The 21,716-nt window shown below is 46.9% G+C and overlaps 26 non-coding genes across 26 annotated transcripts; all 26 read right to left on the bottom strand.

The window, feature by feature from the left end:
- Positions 1-343: 343 nt before the first annotated feature.
- TRNAR-ACG (transfer RNA arginine (anticodon ACG)) lies at positions 344-416 on the bottom strand. The gene has a single exon. It is a non-coding gene; the product is annotated as a tRNA-Arg (tRNA).
- Positions 417-1,416: 1,000 nt separating this feature from the next.
- On the bottom strand, positions 1,417-1,489 carry TRNAR-ACG (transfer RNA arginine (anticodon ACG)). Its single transcript has one exon. It is a non-coding gene; the product is annotated as a tRNA-Arg (tRNA).
- Positions 1,490-2,414: 925 nt separating this feature from the next.
- On the bottom strand, positions 2,415-2,486 carry TRNAH-GUG (transfer RNA histidin (anticodon GUG)). Its single transcript has one exon. It is a non-coding gene; the product is annotated as a tRNA-His (tRNA).
- Positions 2,487-2,489: 3 nt separating this feature from the next.
- TRNAR-ACG (transfer RNA arginine (anticodon ACG)) lies at positions 2,490-2,562 on the bottom strand. The gene has a single exon. It is a non-coding gene; the product is annotated as a tRNA-Arg (tRNA).
- A 1,005-nt stretch (positions 2,563-3,567) lies between these two features.
- On the bottom strand, positions 3,568-3,640 carry TRNAR-ACG (transfer RNA arginine (anticodon ACG)). The gene has a single exon. It is a non-coding gene; the product is annotated as a tRNA-Arg (tRNA).
- Positions 3,641-4,645: 1,005 nt separating this feature from the next.
- TRNAR-ACG (transfer RNA arginine (anticodon ACG)) lies at positions 4,646-4,718 on the bottom strand. Its single transcript has one exon. It is a non-coding gene; the product is annotated as a tRNA-Arg (tRNA).
- Positions 4,719-5,643: 925 nt separating this feature from the next.
- On the bottom strand, positions 5,644-5,715 carry TRNAH-GUG (transfer RNA histidin (anticodon GUG)). The gene has a single exon. It is a non-coding gene; the product is annotated as a tRNA-His (tRNA).
- An 8-nt stretch (positions 5,716-5,723) lies between these two features.
- On the bottom strand, positions 5,724-5,796 carry TRNAR-ACG (transfer RNA arginine (anticodon ACG)). Its single transcript has one exon. It is a non-coding gene; the product is annotated as a tRNA-Arg (tRNA).
- Positions 5,797-6,796: 1,000 nt separating this feature from the next.
- On the bottom strand, positions 6,797-6,869 carry TRNAR-ACG (transfer RNA arginine (anticodon ACG)). Its single transcript has one exon. It is a non-coding gene; the product is annotated as a tRNA-Arg (tRNA).
- A 1,538-nt stretch (positions 6,870-8,407) lies between these two features.
- On the bottom strand, positions 8,408-8,480 carry TRNAR-ACG (transfer RNA arginine (anticodon ACG)). Its single transcript has one exon. It is a non-coding gene; the product is annotated as a tRNA-Arg (tRNA).
- Positions 8,481-9,485: 1,005 nt separating this feature from the next.
- Positions 9,486-9,558, bottom strand: TRNAR-ACG (transfer RNA arginine (anticodon ACG)). Its single transcript has one exon. It is a non-coding gene; the product is annotated as a tRNA-Arg (tRNA).
- A 1,000-nt stretch (positions 9,559-10,558) lies between these two features.
- TRNAR-ACG (transfer RNA arginine (anticodon ACG)) lies at positions 10,559-10,631 on the bottom strand. Its single transcript has one exon. It is a non-coding gene; the product is annotated as a tRNA-Arg (tRNA).
- Positions 10,632-11,637: 1,006 nt separating this feature from the next.
- On the bottom strand, positions 11,638-11,710 carry TRNAR-ACG (transfer RNA arginine (anticodon ACG)). The gene has a single exon. It is a non-coding gene; the product is annotated as a tRNA-Arg (tRNA).
- A 925-nt stretch (positions 11,711-12,635) lies between these two features.
- Positions 12,636-12,707, bottom strand: TRNAH-GUG (transfer RNA histidin (anticodon GUG)). Its single transcript has one exon. It is a non-coding gene; the product is annotated as a tRNA-His (tRNA).
- An 8-nt stretch (positions 12,708-12,715) lies between these two features.
- TRNAR-ACG (transfer RNA arginine (anticodon ACG)) lies at positions 12,716-12,788 on the bottom strand. The gene has a single exon. It is a non-coding gene; the product is annotated as a tRNA-Arg (tRNA).
- A 1,005-nt stretch (positions 12,789-13,793) lies between these two features.
- Positions 13,794-13,866, bottom strand: TRNAR-ACG (transfer RNA arginine (anticodon ACG)). Its single transcript has one exon. It is a non-coding gene; the product is annotated as a tRNA-Arg (tRNA).
- Positions 13,867-14,791: 925 nt separating this feature from the next.
- TRNAH-GUG (transfer RNA histidin (anticodon GUG)) lies at positions 14,792-14,863 on the bottom strand. The gene has a single exon. It is a non-coding gene; the product is annotated as a tRNA-His (tRNA).
- Positions 14,864-14,866: 3 nt separating this feature from the next.
- On the bottom strand, positions 14,867-14,939 carry TRNAR-ACG (transfer RNA arginine (anticodon ACG)). The gene has a single exon. It is a non-coding gene; the product is annotated as a tRNA-Arg (tRNA).
- A 1,006-nt stretch (positions 14,940-15,945) lies between these two features.
- Positions 15,946-16,018, bottom strand: TRNAR-ACG (transfer RNA arginine (anticodon ACG)). Its single transcript has one exon. It is a non-coding gene; the product is annotated as a tRNA-Arg (tRNA).
- Positions 16,019-16,943: 925 nt separating this feature from the next.
- Positions 16,944-17,015, bottom strand: TRNAH-GUG (transfer RNA histidin (anticodon GUG)). Its single transcript has one exon. It is a non-coding gene; the product is annotated as a tRNA-His (tRNA).
- An 8-nt stretch (positions 17,016-17,023) lies between these two features.
- TRNAR-ACG (transfer RNA arginine (anticodon ACG)) lies at positions 17,024-17,096 on the bottom strand. Its single transcript has one exon. It is a non-coding gene; the product is annotated as a tRNA-Arg (tRNA).
- Positions 17,097-18,101: 1,005 nt separating this feature from the next.
- Positions 18,102-18,174, bottom strand: TRNAR-ACG (transfer RNA arginine (anticodon ACG)). The gene has a single exon. It is a non-coding gene; the product is annotated as a tRNA-Arg (tRNA).
- A 925-nt stretch (positions 18,175-19,099) lies between these two features.
- Positions 19,100-19,171, bottom strand: TRNAH-GUG (transfer RNA histidin (anticodon GUG)). Its single transcript has one exon. It is a non-coding gene; the product is annotated as a tRNA-His (tRNA).
- A 3-nt stretch (positions 19,172-19,174) lies between these two features.
- On the bottom strand, positions 19,175-19,247 carry TRNAR-ACG (transfer RNA arginine (anticodon ACG)). The gene has a single exon. It is a non-coding gene; the product is annotated as a tRNA-Arg (tRNA).
- A 1,006-nt stretch (positions 19,248-20,253) lies between these two features.
- TRNAR-ACG (transfer RNA arginine (anticodon ACG)) lies at positions 20,254-20,326 on the bottom strand. Its single transcript has one exon. It is a non-coding gene; the product is annotated as a tRNA-Arg (tRNA).
- A 1,005-nt stretch (positions 20,327-21,331) lies between these two features.
- Positions 21,332-21,404, bottom strand: TRNAR-ACG (transfer RNA arginine (anticodon ACG)). The gene has a single exon. It is a non-coding gene; the product is annotated as a tRNA-Arg (tRNA).
- Between the last annotated feature and the right edge of the window lie 312 nt (positions 21,405-21,716).

The raw sequence follows: 21,716 nt of genomic DNA, 5'->3' as shown, positions 1-21,716 counted from the left end.
CTTTTCCTTGTGCGGGTTTCTTGGGGAAGGCAAGTGGTGAAAGTTGGCCTAGGCTTAGCAAGGGACTGGCAACTGGTGAGGCCAAGATGCCATGTGAGGATGGTGTTTGTGAAGAGGTTTGAAGATGCTACAAAGCAGAGAAAGGCAAAATGTTGTAATGAAGAAGTGAAGCAAGCAGAGCCTAAGGTTCCTGGATGCTTTAGAAAGTCACTAGATTGGTTGCAACCTGAAGAAATAGTTGCAGAGGAAGAAAGTAAAGAGCCTGCCGTAACCCAGATTCGAACCGGGGTTGCTGCGGCCACAACGCAGAGTACTAACCACTATACGATCACGGCATGTTAATCGAGCCAAGTAGGAGTCGAAACTACAATCTTCTGATCCGTAGTCAGACGCGTTATCCATTGCGCCACTGGCCCTACTGCTGACATACGTATAGCAAGTTTTTCTTGCGACCGCAAGGAGACCGGGCCTCGTTGAAGTGCCCTATTCCACTGAACGTCTTCTGTAGCGAGAACTTTTTCGAGAGATAATCTCTATAAAAATGTCATGAATTTGCTCTCTCTGAGTCCAGATATTCACAATGCTGTTCTAAAAGCTTGAAGAAGGTTGCAAGAGGAGTGCAGAAAGCAGCCTGCCGTAAACCGTATTCACACCAGGTTGCTTGCAGCCATAACAAAGAGTACTAGCCACTATAGGATCAGGGCACATTTTGTATGCTAGTCCCGGAGTTATTCACACATTTCTTAAGCTGTTGTTGTTGCAGCCACACCGAGTGTAGTTAGTGTTAACGGGAAAGTTGCTGGGTGAAGACAAGGAGTGAAGCCAAGCAGTATGGAAAGGGTCCTCTGTCTGAGCAGCTGTCTGTTGTGAGTGGGGCACGGCAGGCTAAGTTCTTCTATCTCCTTCTAGGAGCAAAATCCTCAAAGCATTATCTCTGCATGATTGATCAGGGTCTGCTGTGAAAGTTGTCTGTGCAGAACAATGTCAAAGCAGAGTTGTCCTTTAAGCATTGCTAGCAGCCATCCAAAGTATGGGCGCCAAGGTGAATTGATGCTCAAGTGCTCTGTGTAACATAGGTCTTTTTCTTGTGCGGGTTTCTTGGGGAAGGCAAGTGGTGAAAGTTGGCCTAGGCTTAGCAAGGGACTGGCAACTGGTGAGGCCAAGATGCCATGTGAGGATGGTGTTTGTGAAGATGTTTGAAGATGCTACAAAGCAGAGAAAGGCAAAATGTTGTAATGAAGAAGTGAAGCAAGCAGAGCCTAAGGTTCCTGGATGCTTTAGAAAGTCACTAGATTGGTTGCAACCTGAAGAAATAGTTGCAGAGGAAGAAAGTAAAGAGCCTGCCGTGACCCAGATTCGAACTGGGGTTGCTGCGGCCACAACGCAGAATACTAACCACTATACGATCACGGCAATCGAGCCAGGTAGGAGTCGAACCTACAATCTTCTGATCCGTAGTCAGACGCGTTATCCATTGCGCCACTGGCCCTACTGCTGACATACGTATAGCAAGTTTTTCTTGCGGCCGCAAGGAGACCGGGCCTCGTTGAAGTGCCCTATTCCACTGAACGTCTTCTGTAGCGAGAACTTCTTTGAGAGATAATCTCTATAAAAATGTCATGAATTTGCTCTCTCTGAGTCCAGATATTCACAATGCTGTTCTAAAAGCTTGAAGAAGGTTGCAAGAGGAGTGCAGAAAGCAGCCTGCCGTAAACCGTATTCACACCAGGTTGCTTGCAGCCATAACAAAGAGTACTAGCCACTATAGGATCAGGGCACATTTTGTATGCTAGTCCCGGAGTTATTCACACATTTCTTAAGCTGTTGTTGTTGCAGCCGCACCGAGTGTAGTTAGTGTTAACGGGAAAGTTGCTGGGTGAAGACAAGGAGTGAAGCCAAGCAGTATGGAAAGGGTCCTCTGTCTGAGCAGCTGTCTGTTGTGAGTGGGGCACGGCAGGCTAAGTTCTTCTATCTCCTTCTAGGAGCAAAATCCTCAAAGCATTATCTCTGCATGATTGATCAGGGTCTGCTGTTAAAGTTGTCTGTGCAGAACAATGTCAAAGCAGAGTTGTCCTTTAAGCATTGCTAGCAGCCATCCAAAGTATGGGCGCCAAGGTGAATTGATGCTCAAGTGCTCTGTGTAACATAGGTCTTTTTCTTGTGCGGGTTTCTTGGGGAAGGCAAGTGGTGAAAGTTGGCCTAGGCTTAGCAAGGGACTGGCAACTGGTGAGGCCAAGATGCCATGTGAGGATGGTGTTTGTGAAGATGTTTGAAGATGCTACAAAGCAGAGAAAGGCAAAATGTTGTAATGAAGAAGTGAAGCAAGCAGAGCCGAAGGTTCCTGGATGCTTTAGAAAGTCACTAGATTGGTTGCAACCTGAAGAAATAGTTGCAGAGGAAGAAAGTAAAGAGCCTGCCGTGACCCGGATTCGAACCGGGGTTGCTGCGGCCACAACGCAGAGTACTAACCACTATACGATCACGGCAATCGAGCCAGGTAGGAGTCGAACCTACAATCTTCTGATCCGTAGTCAGACGCATTATCCATTGCGCCACTGGCCCTACTGCTAACATACGTATAGCAAGTTTTTCTTGCGGCCGCAAGGAGACCGGGCCTCGTTGAAGTGCCCTATTCCACTGAACGTCTTCTGTAGCGAGAACTTCTTTGAGAGATAATCTCTATAAAAATGTCATGAATTTGCTCTCTCTGAGTCCAGATATTCACAATGCTGTTCTAAAAGCTTGAAGAAGGTTGCAAGAGGAGTGCAGAAAGCAGCCTGCCGTAAACCGTATTCACACCAGGTTGCTTGCAGCCACAACAAAGAGTACTAGCCACTATAGGATCAGGGCACATTTTGTATGCTAGTCCCGGAGTTATTCACACATTTCTTAAGCTGTTGTTGTTGCAGCCGCACCGAGTGTAGTTAGTGTTAACGGGAAAGTTGCTGGGTGAAGACAAGGAGTGAAGCCAAGCAGTATGGAAAGGGTCCTCTGTCTGAGCAGCTGTCTGTTGTGAGTGGGGCACGGCAGGCTAAGTTCTTCTATCTCCTTCTAGGAGCAAAATCCTCAAAGCATTATCTCTGCATGATTGATCAGGGTCTGCTGTTAAAGTTGTCTGTGCAGAACAATGTCAAAGCAGAGTTGTCCTTTAAGCATTGCTAGCAGCCATCCAAAGTATGGGCGCCAAGGTGAATTGATGCTCAAGTGCTCTGTGTAACATAGGTCTTTTCCTTGTGCGGGTTTCTTGGGGAAGGCAAGTGGTGAAAGTTGGCCTAGGCTTAGCAAGGGACTGGCAACTGGTGAGGCCAAGATGCCATGTGAGGATGGTGTTTGTGAAGAGGTTTGAAGATGCTACAAAGCAGAGAAAGGCAAAATGTTGTAATGAAGAAGTGAAGCAAGCAGAGCCTAAGGTTCCTGGATGCTTTAGAAAGTCACTAGATTGGTTGCAACCTGAAGAAATAGTTGCAGAGGAAGAAAGTAAAGAGCCTGCCGTAACCCAGATTCGAACCGGGGTTGCTGCGGCCACAACGCAGAGTACTAACCACTATACGATCACGGCATGTTAATCGAGCCAAGTAGGAGTCGAAACTACAATCTTCTGATCCGTAGTCAGACGCGTTATCCATTGCGCCACTGGCCCTACTGCTGACATACGTATAGCAAGTTTTTCTTGCGACCGCAAGGAGACCGGGCCTCGTTGAAGTGCCCTATTCCACTGAACGTCTTCTGTAGCGAGAACTTCTTTGAGAGATAATCTCTATAAAAATGTCATGAATTTGCTCTCTCTGAGTCCAGATATTCACAATGCTGTTCTAAAAGCTTGAAGAAGGTTGCAAGAGGAGTGCAGAAAGCAGCCTGCCGTAAACCGTATTCACACCAGGTTGCTTGCAGCCATAACAAAGAGTACTAGCCACTATAGGATCAGGGCACATTTTGTATGCTAGTCCCGGAGTTATTCACACATTTCTTAAGCTGTTGTTGTTGCAGCCACACCGAGTGTAGTTAGTGTTAACGGGAAAGTTGCTGGGTGAAGACAAGGAGTGAAGCCAAGCAGTATGGAAAGGGTCCTCTGTCTGAGCAGCTGTCTGTTGTGAGTGGGGCACGGCAGGCTAAGTTCTTCTATCTCCTTCTAGGAGCAAAATCCTCAAAGCATTATCTCTGCATGATTGATCAGGGTCTGCTGTGAAAGTTGTCTGTGCAGAACAATGTCAAAGCAGAGTTGTCCTTTAAGCATTGCTAGCAGCCATCCAAAGTATGGGCGCCAAGGTGAATTGATGCTCAAGTGCTCTGTGTAACATAGGTCTTTTTCTTGTGCGGGTTTCTTGGGGAAGGCAAGTGGTGAAAGTTGGCCTAGGCTTAGCAAGGGACTGGCAACTGGTGAGGCCAAGATGCCATGTGAGGATGGTGTTTGTGAAGATGTTTGAAGATGCTACAAAGCAGAGAAAGGCAAAATGTTGTAATGAAGAAGTGAAGCAAGCAGAGCCTAAGGTTCCTGGATGCTTTAGAAAGTCACTAGATTGGTTGCAACCTGAAGAAATAGTTGCAGAGGAAGAAAGTAAAGAGCCTGCCGTGACCCAGATTCGAACTGGGGTTGCTGCGGCCACAACGCAGAATACTAACCACTATACGATCACGGCATGTTAATCGAGCCAAGTAGGAGTCGAACCTACAATCTTCTGATCCGTAGTCAGACGCGTTATCCATTGCGCCACTGGCCCTACTGCTGACATATGTATAGCAAGTTTTTCTTGCGGCCGCAAGGAGACCGGGCCTCGTTGAAGTGCCCTATTCCACTGAACGTCTTCTGTAGCGAGAACTTCTTTGAGAGATAATCTCTATAAAAATGTCATGAATTTGCTCTCTCTGAGTCCAGATATTCACAATGCTGTTCTAAAAGCTTGAAGAAGGTTGCAAGAGGAGTGCAGAAAGCAGCCTGCCGTAAACCGTATTCACACCAGGTTGCTTGCAGCCATAACAAAGAGTACTAGCCACTATAGGATCAGGGCACATTTTGTATGCTAGTCCCGGAGTTATTCACACATTTCTTAAGCTGTTGTTGTTGCAGCCGCACCGAGTGTAGTTAGTGTTAACGGGAAAGTTGCTGGGTGAAGACAAGGAGTGAAGCCAAGCAGTATGGAAAGGGTCCTCTGTCTGAGCAGCTGTCTGTTGTGAGTGGGGCACGGCAGGCTAAGTTCTTCTATCTCCTTCTAGGAGCAAAATCCTCAAAGCATTATCTCTGCATGATTGATCAGGGTCTGCTGTGAAAGTTGTCTGTGCAGAACAATGTCAAAGCAGAGTTGTCCTTTAAGCATTGCTAGCAGCCATCCAAAGTATGGGCGCCAAGGTGAATTGATGCTCAAGTGCTCTGTGTAACATAGGTCTTTTTCTTGTGCGGGTTTCTTGGGGAAGGCAAGTGGTGAAAGTTGGCCTAGGCTTAGCAAGGGACTGGCAACTGGTGAGGCCAAGATGCCATGTGAGGATGGTGTTTGTGAAGATGTTTGAAGATGCTACAAAGCAGAGAAAGGCAAAATGTTGTAATGAAGAAGTGAAGCAAGCAGAGCCGAAGGTTCCTGGATGCTTTAGAAAGTCACTAGATTGGTTGCAACCTGAAGAAATAGTTGCAGAGGAAGAAAGTAAAGAGCCTGCCGTGACCCGGATTCGAACCGGGGTTGCTGCGGCCACAACGCAGAGTACTAACCACTATACGATCACGGCATGTTAATCGAGCCAGGTAGGAGTCGAACCTACAATCTTCTGATCCGTAGTCAAACGCGTTATCCATTGCGCCACTGGCCCTACTGCTGACATACGTATAGCAAGTTTTTCTTGCGGCCGCAAGGAGACCGGGCCTCGTTGAAGTGCCCTATTCCACTGAACGTCTTCTGTAGCGAGAACTTCTTTGAGAGATAATCTCTATAAAAATGTCATGAATTTGCTCTCTCTGAGTCCAGATATTCACAATGCTGTTCTAAAAGCTTGAAGAAGGTTGCAAGAGGAGTGCAGAAAGCAGCCTGCCGTAAACCGTATTCACACCAGGTTGCTTGCAGCCATAACAAAGAGTACTAGCCACTATAGGATCAGGGCACATTTTGTATGCTAGTCCCGGAGTTATTCACACATTTCTTAAGCTGTTGTTGTTGCAGCCGCACCGAGTGTAGTTAGTGTTAACGGGAAAGTTGCTGGGTGAAGACAAGGAGTGAAGCCAAGCAGTATGGAAAGGGTCCTCTGTCTGAGCAGCTGTCTGTTGTGAGTGGGGCACGGCAGGCTAAGTTCTTCTATCTCCTTCTAGGAGCAAAATCCTCAAAGCATTATCTCTGCATGATTGATCAGGGTCTGCTGTGAAAGTTGTCTGTGCAGAACAATGTCAAAGCAGAGTTGTCCTTTAAGCATTGCTAGCAGCCATCCAAAGTATGGGCGCCAAGGTGAATTGATGCTCAAGTGCTCTGTGTAACATAGGTCTTTTTCTTGTGCGGGTTTCTTGGGGAAGGCAAGTGGTGAAAGTTGGCCTAGGCTTAGCAAGGGACTGGCAACTGGTGAGGCCAAGATGCCATGTGAGGATGGTGTTTGTGAAGATGTTTGAAGATGCTACAAAGCAGAGAAAGGCAAAATGTTGTAATGAAGAAGTGAAGCAAGCAGAGCCGAAGGTTCCTGGATGCTTTAGAAAGTCACTAGATTGGTTGCAACCTGAAGAAATAGTTGCAGAGGAAGAAAGTGAAGAGACTGCCGTGACCTGGATTCGAACCGGGGTTGCTGCGGCCACAACGCAGAGTACTAACCACTATACGATCACGGCAATCGAGCCAGGTAGGAGTCGAACCTACAATCTTCTGATCCGTAGTCAGACGCGTTATCCATTGCGCCACTGGCCCTACTGCTATCATACGTATAGCAAGTTTTTCTTGCGGCCGCAAGGAGACCGGGCCTCGTTGAAGTGCCCTATTCCACTGAACGTCTTCTGTAGCGAGAACTTCTTTGAGAGATAATCTCTATAAAAATGTCATGAATTTGCTCTCTCTGAGTCCAGATATTCACAATGCTGTTCTAAAAGCTTGAAGAAGGTTGCAAGAGGAGTGCAGAAAGCAGCCTGCCGTAAACCGTATTCACACCAGGTTGCTTGCAGCCATAACAAAGAGTACTAGCCACTATAGGATCAGGGCACATTTTGTATGCTAGTCCCGGAGTTATTCACACATTTCTTAAGCTGTTGTTGTTGCAGCCGCACCGAGTGTAGTTAGTGTTAACGGGAAAGTTGCTGGGTGAAGACAAGGAGTGAAGCCAAGCAGTATGGAAAGGGTCCTCTGTCTGAGCAGCTGTCTGTTGTGAGTGGGGCACGGCAGGCTAAGTTCTTCTATCTCCTTCTAGGAGCAAAATCCTCAAAGCATTATCTCTGCATGATTGATCAGGGTCTGCTGTTAAAGTTGTCTGTGCAGAACAATGTCAAAGCAGAGTTGTCCTTTAAGCATTGCTAGAAGCCATCCAAAGTATGGGCGCCAAGGTGAATTGATGCTCAAGTGCTCTGTGTAACAGTAGGTCTTTTTCTTGTGCAGGTGTCTTGGGGAAGGCAAGTGGTGAAAGTTGGCCTAGGCTTAGCAAGGGACTGGCAACTGGTGAGGCCAAGATGCCATGTGAGGATGGTGTTTGTGAAGATGTTTGAAGATGCTACAAAGCAGAGAAAGGCAAAATGTTGTAATGAAGAAGTGAAGCAAGCAGAGCCTAAGGTTCCTGGATGCATTCGAAAGTCACTAGATTGGTTGCAACCTGAAGAAATAGTTGCAGAGGAAGAAAGTAAAGAGCCTGCCGTGACCCGGATTTAAACCGGGGTTGCTGCAGCCACAACGCAGAGTATTATTATTATTATTATTATTATTTTTTTATTTATATAGCGCCAACATATTCCGCAGCGCTTTACAAAGCACAATAAGACGACAAGGGGAACATAGATACAGCTAACAAATATACAGCAGAGTTCCAAGCAGCACAAATATTGTTACAAAGACAGTAAACATTAGGAGGATGACCCTGCCCTTGCGAGCTTACAATCTAATGGGTAGTGGGGGACACACTAGGTAAGGGGGTGGAGGATGGATGAGGCAGTGATTCTTTGCCTCTGATTACATTGTGACAAATAAGTAAATAAAGGGCTATAGAATGTTATAAGCTTGTCTGAAAAGGTGTGTTTTAAGAGTGCGTTTGAAGATGTCCAGGTTTGGAGCATGACGTACAGGCTGTGGAAGAGAGTTCCAGATAAGGGCTGATGCTCGTGTAAAGTCCTGGATGCGAGCATGAGAGGAGGTGATCAGCTTAGAGGCCAGGATAATTTCTTGGGAGGAGCGAAGGTTGCGGGAGGGACAATATCTTGAGATTAGTGAGGAGAGTACTAACCACTATACGATCACGGCACATTAAACAAGCCAGGTAGGAGTCGAACCTACAATCTTCTGATCCGTAGACAGACGCGTTATCCATTGCGCCACTGGCCCTACTGCTGACATATGTATAGCAAGTTTTTCTTGCGGCCGCAAGGAGACCGGGCCTCGTTGAAGTGCCCTATTCCACTGAACGTCTTCTGTAGCGAGAACTTCTTTGAGAGATAATCTCTATAAAAATGTCATGAATTTGCTCTCTCTGAGTCCAGATATTCACAATGCTGTTCTAAAAGCTTGAAGAAGGTTGCAAGAGGAGTGCAGAAAGCAGCCTGCCGTAAACCGTATTCACACCAGGTTGCTTGCAGCCATAACAAAGAGTACTAGCCACTATAGGATCAGGGCACATTTTGTATGCTAGTCCCGGAGTTATTCACACATTTCTTAAGCTGTTGTTGTTGCAGCCGCACCGAGTGTAGTTAGTGTTAACGGGAAAGTTGCTGGGTGAAGACAAGGAGTGAAGCCAAGCAGTATGGAAAGGGTCCTCTGTCTGAGCAGCTGTCTGTTGTGAGTGGGGCACGGCAGGCTAAGTTCTTCTATCTCCTTCTAGGAGCAAAATCCTCAAAGCATTATCTCTGCATGATTGATCAGGGTCTGCTGTTAAAGTTGTCTGTGCAGAACAATGTCAAAGCAGAGTTGTCCTTTAAGCATTGCTAGCAGCCATCCAAAGTATGGGCGCCAAGGTGAATTGATGCTCAAGTGCTCTGTGTAACATAGGTCTTTTTCTTGTGCGGGTTTCTTGGGGAAGGCAAGTGGTGAAAGTTGGCCTAGGCTTAGCAAGGGACTGGCAACTGGTGAGGCCAAGATGCCATGTGAGGATGGTGTTTGTGAAGATGTTTGAAGATGCTACAAAGCAGAGAAAGGCAAAATGTTGTAATGAAGAAGTGAAGCAAGCAGAGCCGAAGGTTCCTGGATGCTTTAGAAAGTCACTAGATTGGTTGCAACCTGAAGAAATAGTTGCAGCGGAAGAAAGTGAAGAGCCTGCCGTGACCCAGATTCAAACCGGGGTTGCTGCGGCCACAACGCAGAGTACTAACCACTATATGATCACGGCATGTTAATCGAGCCAGGTAGAAGTCGAACCTACAATCTTCTGATCCGTAGTCAGACGCGTTATCCATTGCGCCACTGGCCCTACTGCTAACATACGTATAGCAAGTTTTTCTTGCGGCCGCAAGGAGACCGGGCCTCGTTGAAGTGCCCTATTCCACTGAACGTCTTCTGTAGCGAGAACTTCTTTGAGAGATAATCTCTATAAAAATATCATGAATTTGCTCTCTCTGAGTCCAGATATTCACAATGCTGTTCTAAAAGCTTGAAGAAGGTTGCAAGAGGAGTGCAGAAAGCAGCCTGCCGTAAACCGTATTCACACCAGGTTGCTTGCAGCCATAACAAAGAGTACTAGCCACTATAGGATCAGGGCACATTTTGTATGCTAGTCCCGGAGTTATTCACACATTTCTTAAGCTGTTGTTGTTGCAGCCGCACCGAGTGTAGTTAGTGTTAACGGGAAAGTTGCTGGGTGAAGACAAGGAGTGAAGCCAAGCAGTATGGAAAGGGTCCTCTGTCTGAGCAGCTGTCTGTTGTGAGTGGGGCACGGCAGGCTAAGTTCTTCTATCTCCTTCTAGGAGCAAAATCCTCAAAGCATTATCTCTGCATGATTGATCAGGGTCTGCTGTTAAAGTTGTCTGTGCAGAACAATGTCAAAGCAGAGTTGTCCTTTAAGCATTGCTAGCAGCCATCCAAAGTATGGGCGCCAAGGTGAATTGATGCTCAAGTGCTCTGTGTAACATAGGTCTTTTTCTTGTGCGGGTTTCTTGGGGAAGGCAAGTGGTGAAAGTTGGCCTAGGCTTAGCAAGGGACTGGCAACTGGTGAGGCCAAGATGCCATGTGAGGATGGTGTTTGTGAAGATGTTTGAAGATGCTACAAAGCAGAGAAAGGCAAAATGTTGTAATGAAGAAGTGAAGCAAGCAGAGCCGAAGGTTCCTGGATGCTTTAGAAAGTCACTAGATTGGTTGCAACCTGAAGAAATAGTTGCAGAGGAAGAAAGTAAAGAGACTGCCGTGACCTGGATTCGAACCGGGGTTGCTGCGGCCACAACGCAGAGTACTAACCACTATACGATCACGGCAATCGAGCCAGGTAGGAGTCGAACCTACAATCTTCTGATCCGTAGTCAGACGCGTTATCCATTGCGCCACTGGCCCTACTGCTGTCATACGTATAGCAAGTTTTTCTTGCGGCCGCAAGGAGACCGGGCCTCGTTGAAGTGCCCTATTCCACTGAACGTCTTCTGTAGCGAGAACTTCTTTGAGAGATAATCTCTATAAAAATGTCATGAATTTGCTCTCTCTGAGTCCAGATATTCACAATGCTGTTCTAAAAGCTTGAAGAAGGTTGCAAGAGGAGTGCAGAAAGCAGCCTGCCGTAAACCGTATTCACACCAGGTTGCTTGCAGCCATAACAAAGAGTACTAGCCACTATAGGATCAGGGCACATTTTGTATGCTAGTCCCGGAGTTATTCACACATTTCTTAAGCTGTTGTTGTTGCAGCCGCACCGAGTGTAGTTAGTGTTAACGGGAAAGTTGCTGGGTGAAGACAAGGAGTGAAGCCAAGCAGTATGGAAAGGGTCCTCTGTCTGAGCAGCTGTCTGTTGTGAGTGGGGCACGGCAGGCTAAGTTCTTCTATCTCCTTCTAGGAGCAAAATCCTCAAAGCATTATCTCTGCATGATTGATCAGGGTCTGCTGTTAAAGTTGTCTGTGCAGAACAATGTCAAAGCAGAGTTGTCCTTTAAGCATTGCTAGAAGCCATCCAAAGTATGGGCGCCAAGGTGAATTGATGCTCAAGTGCTCTGTGTAACAGTAGGTCTTTTTCTTGTGCAGGTTTCTTGGGGAAGGCAAGTGGTGAAAGTTGGCCTAGGCTTAGCAAGGGACTGGCAACTGGTGAGGCCAAGATGCCATGTGAGGATGGTGTTTGTGAAGATGTTTGAAGATGCTACAAAGCAGAGAAAGGCAAAATGTTGTAATGAAGAAGTGAAGGAAGCAGAGCCTAAGGTTCCTGGATGCATTCAAAAGTAACTAGATTGGTTGCAACCTGAAGAAATAGTTGCAGAGGAAGAAAGTAAAGAGCCTGCCGTGACCCGGATTTAAACCGGGGTTGCTGCAGCCATAACGCAGAGTACTAACCACTATACGATCACGGCACATTAAACAAGCCAGGTAGGAGTCGAACCTACAATCTTCTGATCCGTAGTCAGACGCGTTATCCATTGCGCCACTGGCCCTACTGCTGACATATGTATAGCAAGTTTTTCTTGCGGCCGCAAGGAGACCGGGCCTCGTTGAAGTGCCCTATTCCACTGAACGTCTTCTGTAGCGAGAACTTCTTTGAGAGATAATCTCTATAAAAATGTCATGAATTTGCTCTCTCTGAGTCCAGATATTCACAATGCTGTTCTAAAAGCTTGAAGAAGGTTGCAAGAGGAGTGCAGAAAGCAGCCTGCCGTAAACCGTATTCACACCAGGTTGCTTGCAGCCATAACAAAGAGTACTAGCCACTATAGGATCAGGGCACATTTTGTATGCTAGTCCCGGAGTTATTCACACATTTCTTAAGCTGTTGTTGTTGCAGCCGCACCGAGTGTAGTTAGTGTTAACGGGAAAGTTGCTGGGTGAAGACAAGGAGTGAAGCCAAGCAGTATGGAAAGGGTCCTCTGTCTGAGCAGCTGTCTGTTGTGAGTGGGGCACGGCAGGCTAAGTTCTTCTATCTCCTTCTAGGAGCAAAATCCTCAAAGCATTATCTCTGCATGATTGATCAGGGTCTGCTGTTAAAGTTGTCTGTGCAGAACAATGTCAAAGCAGAGTTGTCCTTTAAGCATTGCTAGCAGCCATCCAAAGTATGGGCGCCAAGGTGAATTGATGCTCAAGTGCTCTGTGTAACATAGGTCTTTTTCTTGTGCGGGTTTCTTGGGGAAGGCAAGTGGTGAAAGTTGGCCTAGGCTTAGCAAGGGACTGGCAACTGGTGAGGCCAAGATGCCATGTGAGGATGGTGTTTGTGAAGATGTTTGAAGATGCTACAAAGCAGAGAAAGGCAAAATGTTGTAATGAAGAAGTGAAGCAAGCAGAGCCGAAGGTTCCTGGATGCTTTAGAAAGTCACTAGATTGGTTGCAACCTGAAGAAATAGTTGCAGAGGAAGAAAGTAAAGAGCCTGCCGTGACCCGGATTCGAACCGGGGTTGCTGCGGCCACAACGCAGAGTACTAACCACTATACGATCACGGCATGTTAATCGAGCCAGGTAGGAGTCGAACCTACAATCTTCTGATCCGTAGTCAGACGCGTTATCCATTGCGCCACTGGCCCTACTACTGACATACGTATAGCAAGTTTTTCTTGCGGCCGCAAGGAGACCGGGCCTCGTTGAAGTGCCCTATTCCACTGAACGTCTTCTGTAGCGAGAACTTCTTTGAGAGATAATCTCTATAAAAATGTCATGAATTTGCTCTCTCTGAGTCCAGATATTCACAATGCTGTTCTAAAAGCTTGAAGAAGGTTGCAAGAGGAGTGCAGAAAGCAGCCTGCCGTAAACCGTATTCACACCAGGTTGCTTGCAGCCATAACAAAGAGTACTAGCCACTATAGGATCAGGGCACATTTTGTATGCTAGTCCCGGAGTTATTCACACATTTCTTAAGCTGTTGTTGTTGCAGCCGCACCGAGTGTAGTTAGTGTTAACGGGAAAGTTGCTGGGTGAAGACAAGGAGTGAAGCCAAGCAGTATTGAAAGGGTCCTCTGTCTGAGCAGCTGTCTGTTGTGAGTGGGGCACGGCAGGCTAAGTTCTTCTATCTCCTTCTAGGAGCAAAATCCTCAAAGCATTATCTCTGCATGATTGATCAGGGTCTGCTGTTAAAGTTGTCTGTGCAGAACAATGTCAAAGCAGAGTTGTCCTTTAAGCATTGCTAGCAGCCATCCAAAGTATGGGCGCCAAGGTGAATTGATGCTCAAGTGCTCTGTGTAACATAGGTCTTTTTCTTGTGCGGGTTTCTTGGGGAAGGCAAGTGGTGAAAGTTGGCCTAGGCTTAGCAAGGGACTGGCAACTGGTGAGGCCAAGATGCCATGTGAGGATGGTGTTTGTGAAGATGTTTGAAGATGCTACAAAGCAGAGAAAGGCAAAATGTTGTAATGAAGAAGTGAAGCAAGCAGAGCCGAAGGTTCCTGGATGCTTTAGAAAGTCACTAGATTGGTTGCAACCTGAAGAAATAGTTGCAGAGGAAGAAAGTGAAGAGCCTGCCGTGACCCGGATTCGAACCAGGGTTGCTGCAGCCACAACGCAGAGTACTAACCACTATATGATCACGGCATGTTAATCGAGCCAGGTAGAAGTCGAACCTACAATCTTCTGATCCGTAGTCAGACGCGTTATCCATTGCGCCACTGGCCCTACTGCTAACATACGCATAGCAAGTTTTTCTTGCGGCCGCAAGGAGACCGGGCCTCGTTGAAGTGCCCTATTCCACTGAACGTCTTCTGTAGCGAGAACTTCTTTGAGAGATAATCTCTATAAAAATATCATGAATTTGCTCTCTCTGAGTCCAGATATTCACAATGCTGTTCTAAAAGCTTGAAGAAGGTTGCAAGAGGAGTGCAGAAAGCAGCCTGCCGTAAACCGTATTCACACCAGGTTGCTTGCAGCCATAACAAAGAGTACTAGCCACTATAGGATCAGGGCACATTTTGTATGCTAGTCCCGGAGTTATTCACACATTTCTTAAGCTGTTGTTGTTGCAGCCGCACCGAGTGTAGTTAGTGTTAACGGGAAAGTTGCTGGGTGAAGACAAGGAGTGAAGCCAAGCAGTATGGAAAGGGTCCTCTGTCTGAGCAGCTGTCTGTTGTGAGTGGGGCACGGCAGGCTAAGTTCTTCTATCTCCTTCTAGGAGCAAAATCCTCAAAGCATTATCTCTGCATGATTGATCAGGGTCTGCTGTTAAAGTTGTCTGTGCAGAACAATGTCAAAGCAGAGTTGTCCTTTAAGCATTGCTAGCAGCCATCCAAAGTATGGGCGCCAAGGTGAATTGATGCTCAAGTGCTCTGTGTAACATAGGTCTTTTTCTTGTGCGGGTTTCTTGGGGAAGGCAAGTGGTGAAAGTTGGCCTAGGCTTAGCAAGGGACTGGCAACTGGTGAGGCCAAGATGCCATGTGAGGATGGTGTTTGTGAAGATGTTTGAAGATGCTACAAAGCAGAGAAAGGCAAAATGTTGTAATGAAGAAGTGAAGCAAGCAGAGCCGAAGGTTCCTGGATGCTTTAGAAAGTCACTAGATTGGTTGCAACCTGAAGAAATAGTTGCAGAGGAAGAAAGTAAAGAGACTGCCGTGACCCGGATTCGAACCGGGGTTGCTGCGGCCACAACGCAGAGTACTAACCACTATACGATCACGGCAATCGAGCCAGGTAGGAGTCGAACCTACAATCTTCTGACCCGTAGTCAGACGCGTTATCCATTGCGCCACTGGCCCTACTGCTGTCATACGTATAGCAAGTTTTTCTTGCGGCCGCAAGGAGACCGGGCCTCGTTGAAGTGCCCTATTCCACTGAACGTCTTCTGTAGCGAGAACTTCTTTGAGAGATAATCTCTATAAAAATGTCATGAATTTGCTCTCTCTGAGTCCAGATATTCACAATGCTGTTCTAAAAGCTTGAAGAAGGTTGCAAGAGGAGTGCAGAAAGCAGCCTGCCGTAAACCGTACTCACACCAGGTTGCTTGCAGCCATAACAAAGAGTACTAGCCACTATAGGATCAGGGCACATTTTGTATGCTAGTCCCGGAGTTATTCACACATTTCTTAAGCTGTTGTTGTTGCAGCCGCACCGAGTGTAGTTAGTGTTAACGGGAAAGTTGCTGGGTGAAGACAAGGAGTGAAGCCAAGCAGTATGGAAAGGGTCCTCTGTCTGAGCAGCTGTCTGTTGTGAGTGGGGCACGGCAGGCTAAGTTCTTCTATCTCCTTCTAGGAGCAAAATCCTCAAAGCATTATCTCTGCATGATTGATCAGGGTCTGCTGTTAAAGTTGTCTGTGCAGAACAATGTCAAAGCAGAGTTGTCCTTTAAGCATTGCTAGAAGCCATCCAAAGTATGGGCGCCAAGGTGAATTGATGCTCAAGTGCTCTGTGTAACAGTAGGTCTTTTTCTTGTGCAGGTTTCTTGGGGAAGGCAAGTGGTGAAAGTTGGCCTAGGCTTAGCAAGGGACTGGCAACTGGTGAGGCCAAGATGCCATGTGAGGATGGTGTTTGTGAAGATGTTTGAAGATGCTACAAAGCAGAGAAAGGCAAAATGTTGTAATGAAGAAGTGAAGCAAGCAGAGCCTAAGGTTCCTGGATGCATTCGAAAGTCACTAGATTGGTTGCAACCTGAAGAAATAGTTGCAGAGGAAGAAAGTAAAGAGCCTGCCGTGACCCGGATTTAAACCGGGGTTGCTGCAGCCACAACGCAGAGTACTAACCACTATACGATCACGGCACATTAAACAAGCCAGGTAGGAGTCGAACCTACAATCTTCTGATCCGTAGTCAGACGCGTTATCCATTGCGCCACTGGCCCTACTGCTGACATTCGTATAGCAAGTTTTTCTTGCGGCCACAAGGAGACCGGGCCTCGTTGAAGTGCCCTATTCCACTGAACGTCTTCTGTAGCGAGAACTTCTTTGAGAGATAATCTCTATAAAAATGTCATGAATTTGCTCTCTCTGAGTCCAGATATTCACAATGCTGTTCTAAAAGCTTAAAGAAGGTTGCAAGAGGAGTGCAGAAAGCAGCCTGCCGTAAACCGTATTCACACCAGGTTGCTTTCAGCCATAACAAAGAGTACTAGCCACTATAGGATCAGGGCACATTTTGTATGCTAGTCCCGGAGTTATTCACACATTTCTTAAGCTGTTGTTGTTGCAGCCGCACCGAGTGTAGTTAGTGTTAACGGGAAAGTTGCTGGGTGAAGACAAGGAGTGAAGCCAAGCAGTATGGAAAGGGTCCTCTGTCTGAGCAGCTGTCTGTTGTGAGTGGGGCACGGCAGGCTAAGTTCTTCTATCTCCTTCTAGGAGCAAAATCCTCAAAGCATTATCTCTGCATGATTGATCAGGGTCTGCTGTTAAAGTTGTCTGTGCAGAACAATGTCAAAGCAGAGTTGTCCTTTAAGCATTGCTAGCAGCCATCCAAAGTATGGGCGCCAAGGTGAATTGATGCTCAAGTGCTCTGTGTAACATAGGTCTTTTCCTTGTGCGGGTTTCTTGGGGAAGGCAAGTGGTGAAAGTTGGCCTAGGCTTAGCAAGGGACTGGCAACTGGTGAGGCCAAGATGCCATGTGAGGATGGTGTTTGTGAAGATGTTTGAAGATGCTACAAAGCAGAGAAAGGCAAAATGTTGTAATGAAGAAGTGAAGCAAGCAGAGCCGAAGGTTCCTGGATGCTTTAGAAAGTCACTAGATTGGTTGCAACCTGAAGAAATAGTTGCAGAGGAAGAAAGTAAAGAGCCTGCCGTGACCCGGATTCGAACCGGGGTTGCTGCGGCCACAACGCAGAGTACTAACCACTATACGATCACGGCATGTTAATCGAGCCAGGTAGGAGTCGAACCTACAATCTTCTGATCCGTAGTCAGACGCGTTATCCATTGCGCCACTGGCCCTACTGCTGACATACGTATAGCAAGTTTTTCTTGCGGCCGCAAGGAGACCGGGCCTCGTTGAAGTGCCCTATTCCACTGAACGTCTTCTGTAGCGAGAACTTCTTTGAGAGATAATCTCTATAAAAATGTCATGAATTTGCTCTCTCTGAGTCCAGATATTCACAATGCTGTTCTAAAAGCTTGAAGAAGGTTGCAAGAGGAGTGCAGAAAGCAGCCTGCCGTAAACCGTATTCACACCAGGTTGCTTGCAGCCATAACAAAGAGTACTAGCCACTATAGGATCAGGGCACATTTTGTATGCTAGTCCCGGAGTTATTCACACATTTCTTAAGCTGTTGTTGTTGCAGCCGCACCGAGTGTAGTTAGTGTTAACGGGAAAGTTGCTGGGTGAAGACAAGGAGTGAAGCCAAGCAGTATTGAAAGGGTCCTCTGTCTGAGCAGCTGTCTGTTGTGAGTGGGGCACGGCAGGCTAAGTTCTTCTATCTCCTTCTAGGAGCAAAATCCTCAAAGCATTATCTCTGCATGATTGATCAGGGTCTGCTGTTAAAGTTGTCTGTGCAGAACAATGTCAAAGCAGAGTTGTCCTTTAAGCATTGCTAGCAGCCATCCAAAGTATGGGCGCCAAGGTGAATTGATGCTCAAGTGCTCTGTGTAACATAGGTCTTTTTCTTGTGCGGGTTTCTTGGGGAAGGCAAGTGGTGAAAGTTGGCCTAGGCTTAGCAAGGGACTGGCAACTGGTGAGGCCAAGATGCCATGTGAGGATGGTGTTTGTGAAGATGTTTGAAGATGCTACAAAGCAGAGAAAGGCAAAATGTTGTAATGAAGAAGTGAAGCAAGCAGAGCCGAAGGTTCCTGGATGCTTTAGAAAGTCACTAGATTGGTTGCAACCTGAAGAAATAGTTGCAGAGGAAGAAAGTGAAGAGCCTGCCGTGACCCGGATTCGAACCAGGGTTGCTGCGGCCACAACGCAGAGTACTAACCACTATATGATCACGGCATGTTAATCGAGCCAGGTAGAAGTCGAACCTACAATCTTCTGATCCGTAGTCAGACGCGTTATCCATTGCGCCACTGGCCCTACTGCTAACATACGCATAGCAAGTTTTTCTTGCGGCCGCAAGGAGACCGGGCCTCGTTGAAGTGCCCTATTCCACTGAACGTCTTCTGTAGCGAGAACTTCTTTGAGAGATAATCTCTATAAAAATAGCATGAATTTGCTCTCTCTGAGTCCAGATATTCACAATGCTGTTCTAAAAGCTTGAAGAAGGTTGCAAGAGGAGTGCAGAAAGCAGCCTGCCGTAAACCGTATTCACACCAGGTTGCTTGCAGCCATAACAAAGAGTACTAGCCACTATAGGATCAGGGCACATTTTGTATGCTAGTCCCGGAGTTATTCACACATTTCTTAAGCTGTTGTTGTTGCAGCCGCACCGAGTGTAGTTAGTGTTAACGGGAAAGTTGCTGGGTGAAGACAAGGAGTGAAGCCAAGCAGTATGGAAAGGGTCCTCTGTCTGAGCAGCTGTCTGTTGTGAGTGGGGCACGGCAGGCTAAGTTCTTCTATCTCCTTCTAGGAGCAAAATCCTCAAAGCATTATCTCTGCATGATTGATCAGGGTCTGCTGTTAAAGTTGTCTGTGCAGAACAATGTCAAAGCAGAGTTGTCCTTTAAGCATTGCTAGCAGCCATCCAAAGTATGGGCGCCAAGGTGAATTGATGCTCAAGTGCTCTGTGTAACATAGGTCTTTTTCTTGTGCGGGTTTCTTGGGGAAGGCAAGTGGTGAAAGTTGGCCTAGGCTTAGCAAGGGACTGGCAACTGGTGAGGCCAAGATGCCATGTGAGGATGGTGTTTGTGAAGATGTTTGAAGATGCTACAAAGCAGAGAAAGGCAAAATGTTGTAATGAAGAAGTGAAGCAAGCAGAGCCGAAGGTTCCTGGATGCTTTAGAAAGTCACTAGATTGGTTGCAACCTGAAGAAATAGTTGCAGAGGAAGAAAGTAAAGAGACTGCCGTGACCCGGATTCGAACCGGGGTTGCTGCGGCCACAACGCAGAGTACTAACCACTATACGATCACGGCAATCGAGCCAGGTAGGAGTCGAACCTACAATCTTCTGACCCGTAGTCAGACGCGTTATCCATTGCGCCACTGGCCCTACTGCTGTCATACGTATAGCAAGTTTTTCTTGCGGCCGCAAGGAGACCGGGCCTCGTTGAAGTGCCCTATTCCACTGAACGTCTTCTGTAGCGAGAACTTCTTTGAGAGATAATCTCTATAAAAATGTCATGAATTTGCTCTCTCTGAGTCCAGATATTCACAATGCTGTTCTAAAAGCTTGAAGAAGGTTGCAAGAGGAGTGCAGAAAGCAGCCTGCCGTAAACCGTACTCACACCAGGTTGCTTGCAGCCATAACAAAGAGTACTAGCCACTATAGGATCAGGGCACATTTTGTATGCTAGTCCCGGAGTTATTCACACATTTCTTAAGCTGTTGTTGTTGCAGCCGCACCGAGTGTAGTTAGTGTTAACGGGAAAGTTGCTGGGTGAAGACAAGGAGTGAAGCCAAGCAGTATGGAAAGGGTCCTCTGTCTGAGCAGCTGTCTGTTGTGAGTGGGGCACGGCAGGCTAAGTTCTTCTATCTCCTTCTAGGAGCAAAATCCTCAAAGCATTATCTCTGCATGATTGATCAGGGTCTGCTGTTAAAGTTGTCTGTGCAGAACAATGTCAAAGCAGAGTTGTCCTTTAAGCATTGCTAGAAGCCATCCAAAGTATGGGCGCCAAGGTGAATTGATGCTCAAGTGCTCTGTGTAACAGTAGGTCTTTTTCTTGTGCAGGTTTCTTGGGGAAGGCAAGTGGTGAAAGTTGGCCTAGGCTTAGCAAGGGACTGGCAACTGGTGAGGCCAAGATGCCATGTGAGGATGGTGTTTGTGAAGATGTTTGAAGATGCTACAAAGCAGAGAAAGGCAAAATGTTGTAATGAAGAAGTGAAGCAAGCAGAGCCTAAGGTTCCTGGATGCATTCGAAAGTCACTAGATTGGTTGCAACCTGAAGAAATAGTTGCAGAGGAAGAAAGTAAAGAGCCTGCCGTGACCCGGATTTAAACCGGGGTTGCTGCAGCCACAACGCAGAGTACTAACCACTATACGATCACGGCACATTAAACAAGCCAGGTAGGAGTCGAACCTACAATCTTCTGATCCGTAGTCAGACGCGTTATCCATTGCGCCACTGGCCCTACTGCTGACATTCGTATAGCAAGTTTTTCTTGCGGCCACAAGGAGACCGGGCCTCGTTGAAGTGCCCTATTCCACTGAACGTCTTCTGTAGCGAGAACTTCTTTGAGAGATAATCTCTATAAAAATGTCATGAATTTGCTCTCTCTGAGTCCAGATATTCACAATGCTGTTCTAAAAGCTTGAAGAAGGTTGCAAGAGGAGTGCAGAAAGCAGCCTGCCGTAAACCGTATTCACACCAGGTTGCTTGCAGCCATAACAAAGAGTACTAGCCACTATAGGATCAGGGCACATTTTGTATGCTAGTCCCGGAGTTATTCACACATTTCTTAAGCTGTTGTTGTTGCAGCCGCACCGAGTGTAGTTAGTGTTAACGGGAAAGTTGCTGGGTGAAGACAAGGAGTGAAGCTAAGCAGTATGGGAAGGGTCCTCTGTCTGAGCAGCTGTCTGTTGTGAGTGGGGCACGGCAGGCTAAGTTCTTCTATCTCCTTCTAGGAGCAAAATCCTCAAAGCATTATCTCTGCATGATTGATCAGGGTCTGCTGTTAAAGTTGTCTGTGCAGAACAATGTCAAAGCAGAGTTGTCCTTTAAGCATTGCTAGCAGCCATCCAAAGTATGGGCGCCAAGGTGAATTGATGCTCAAGTGCTCTGTGTAACATAGGTCTTTTTCTTGTGCGGGTTTCTTGGGGAAGGCAAGTGGTGAAAGTTGGCCTAGGCTTAGCAAGGGACTGGCAACTGGTGAGGCCAAGATGCCATGTGAGGATGGTGTTTGTGAAGATGTTTGAAGATGCTACAAAGCAGAGAAAGGCAAAATGCTGTAATGAAGAAGTGAAGCAAGCAGAGCCGAAGGTTCCTGGATGCTTTAGAAAGTCACTAGATTGGTTGCAACCTGAAGAAATAGTTGCAGAGGAAGAAAGTAAAGAGCCTGCCGTGACTCGGATTCGAACCGGGGTTGCTGCGGCCACAACGCAGAGTACTAACCACTATACGATCACGGCATGTTAATCGAGCCAGGTAGGAGTCGAACCTACAATCTTCTGATCCGTAGTCAGACGCATTATCCATTGCGCCACTGGCCCTACTGCTGACATACGTATAGCAAGTTTTTCTTGCGGCCGCAAGGAGACCGGGCCTCGTTGAAGTGCCCTATTCCACTGAACGTCTTCTGTAGCGAGAACTTCTTTGAGAGATAATCTCTATAAAAATGTCATGAATTTGCTCTCTCTGAGTCCAGATATTCACAATGCTGTTCTAAAAGCTTGAAGAAGGTTGCAAGAGGAGTGCAGAAAGCAGCCTGCCGTAAACCGTATTCACACCAGGTTGCTTTCAGCCATAACAAAGAGTACTAGCCACTATAGGATCAGGGCACATTTTGTATGCTAGTCCCGGAG

The sequence above is a fragment of the Hyperolius riggenbachi genome, chromosome 3, assembly GCF_040937935.1.
Source record: "Hyperolius riggenbachi isolate aHypRig1 chromosome 3, aHypRig1.pri, whole genome shotgun sequence".
NCBI lineage: Eukaryota > Metazoa > Chordata > Amphibia > Anura > Hyperoliidae > Hyperolius > Hyperolius riggenbachi.
Note: the sequence above shows the minus strand (reverse complement) of the source record. Positions and strands in the feature narration are given on the sequence as shown.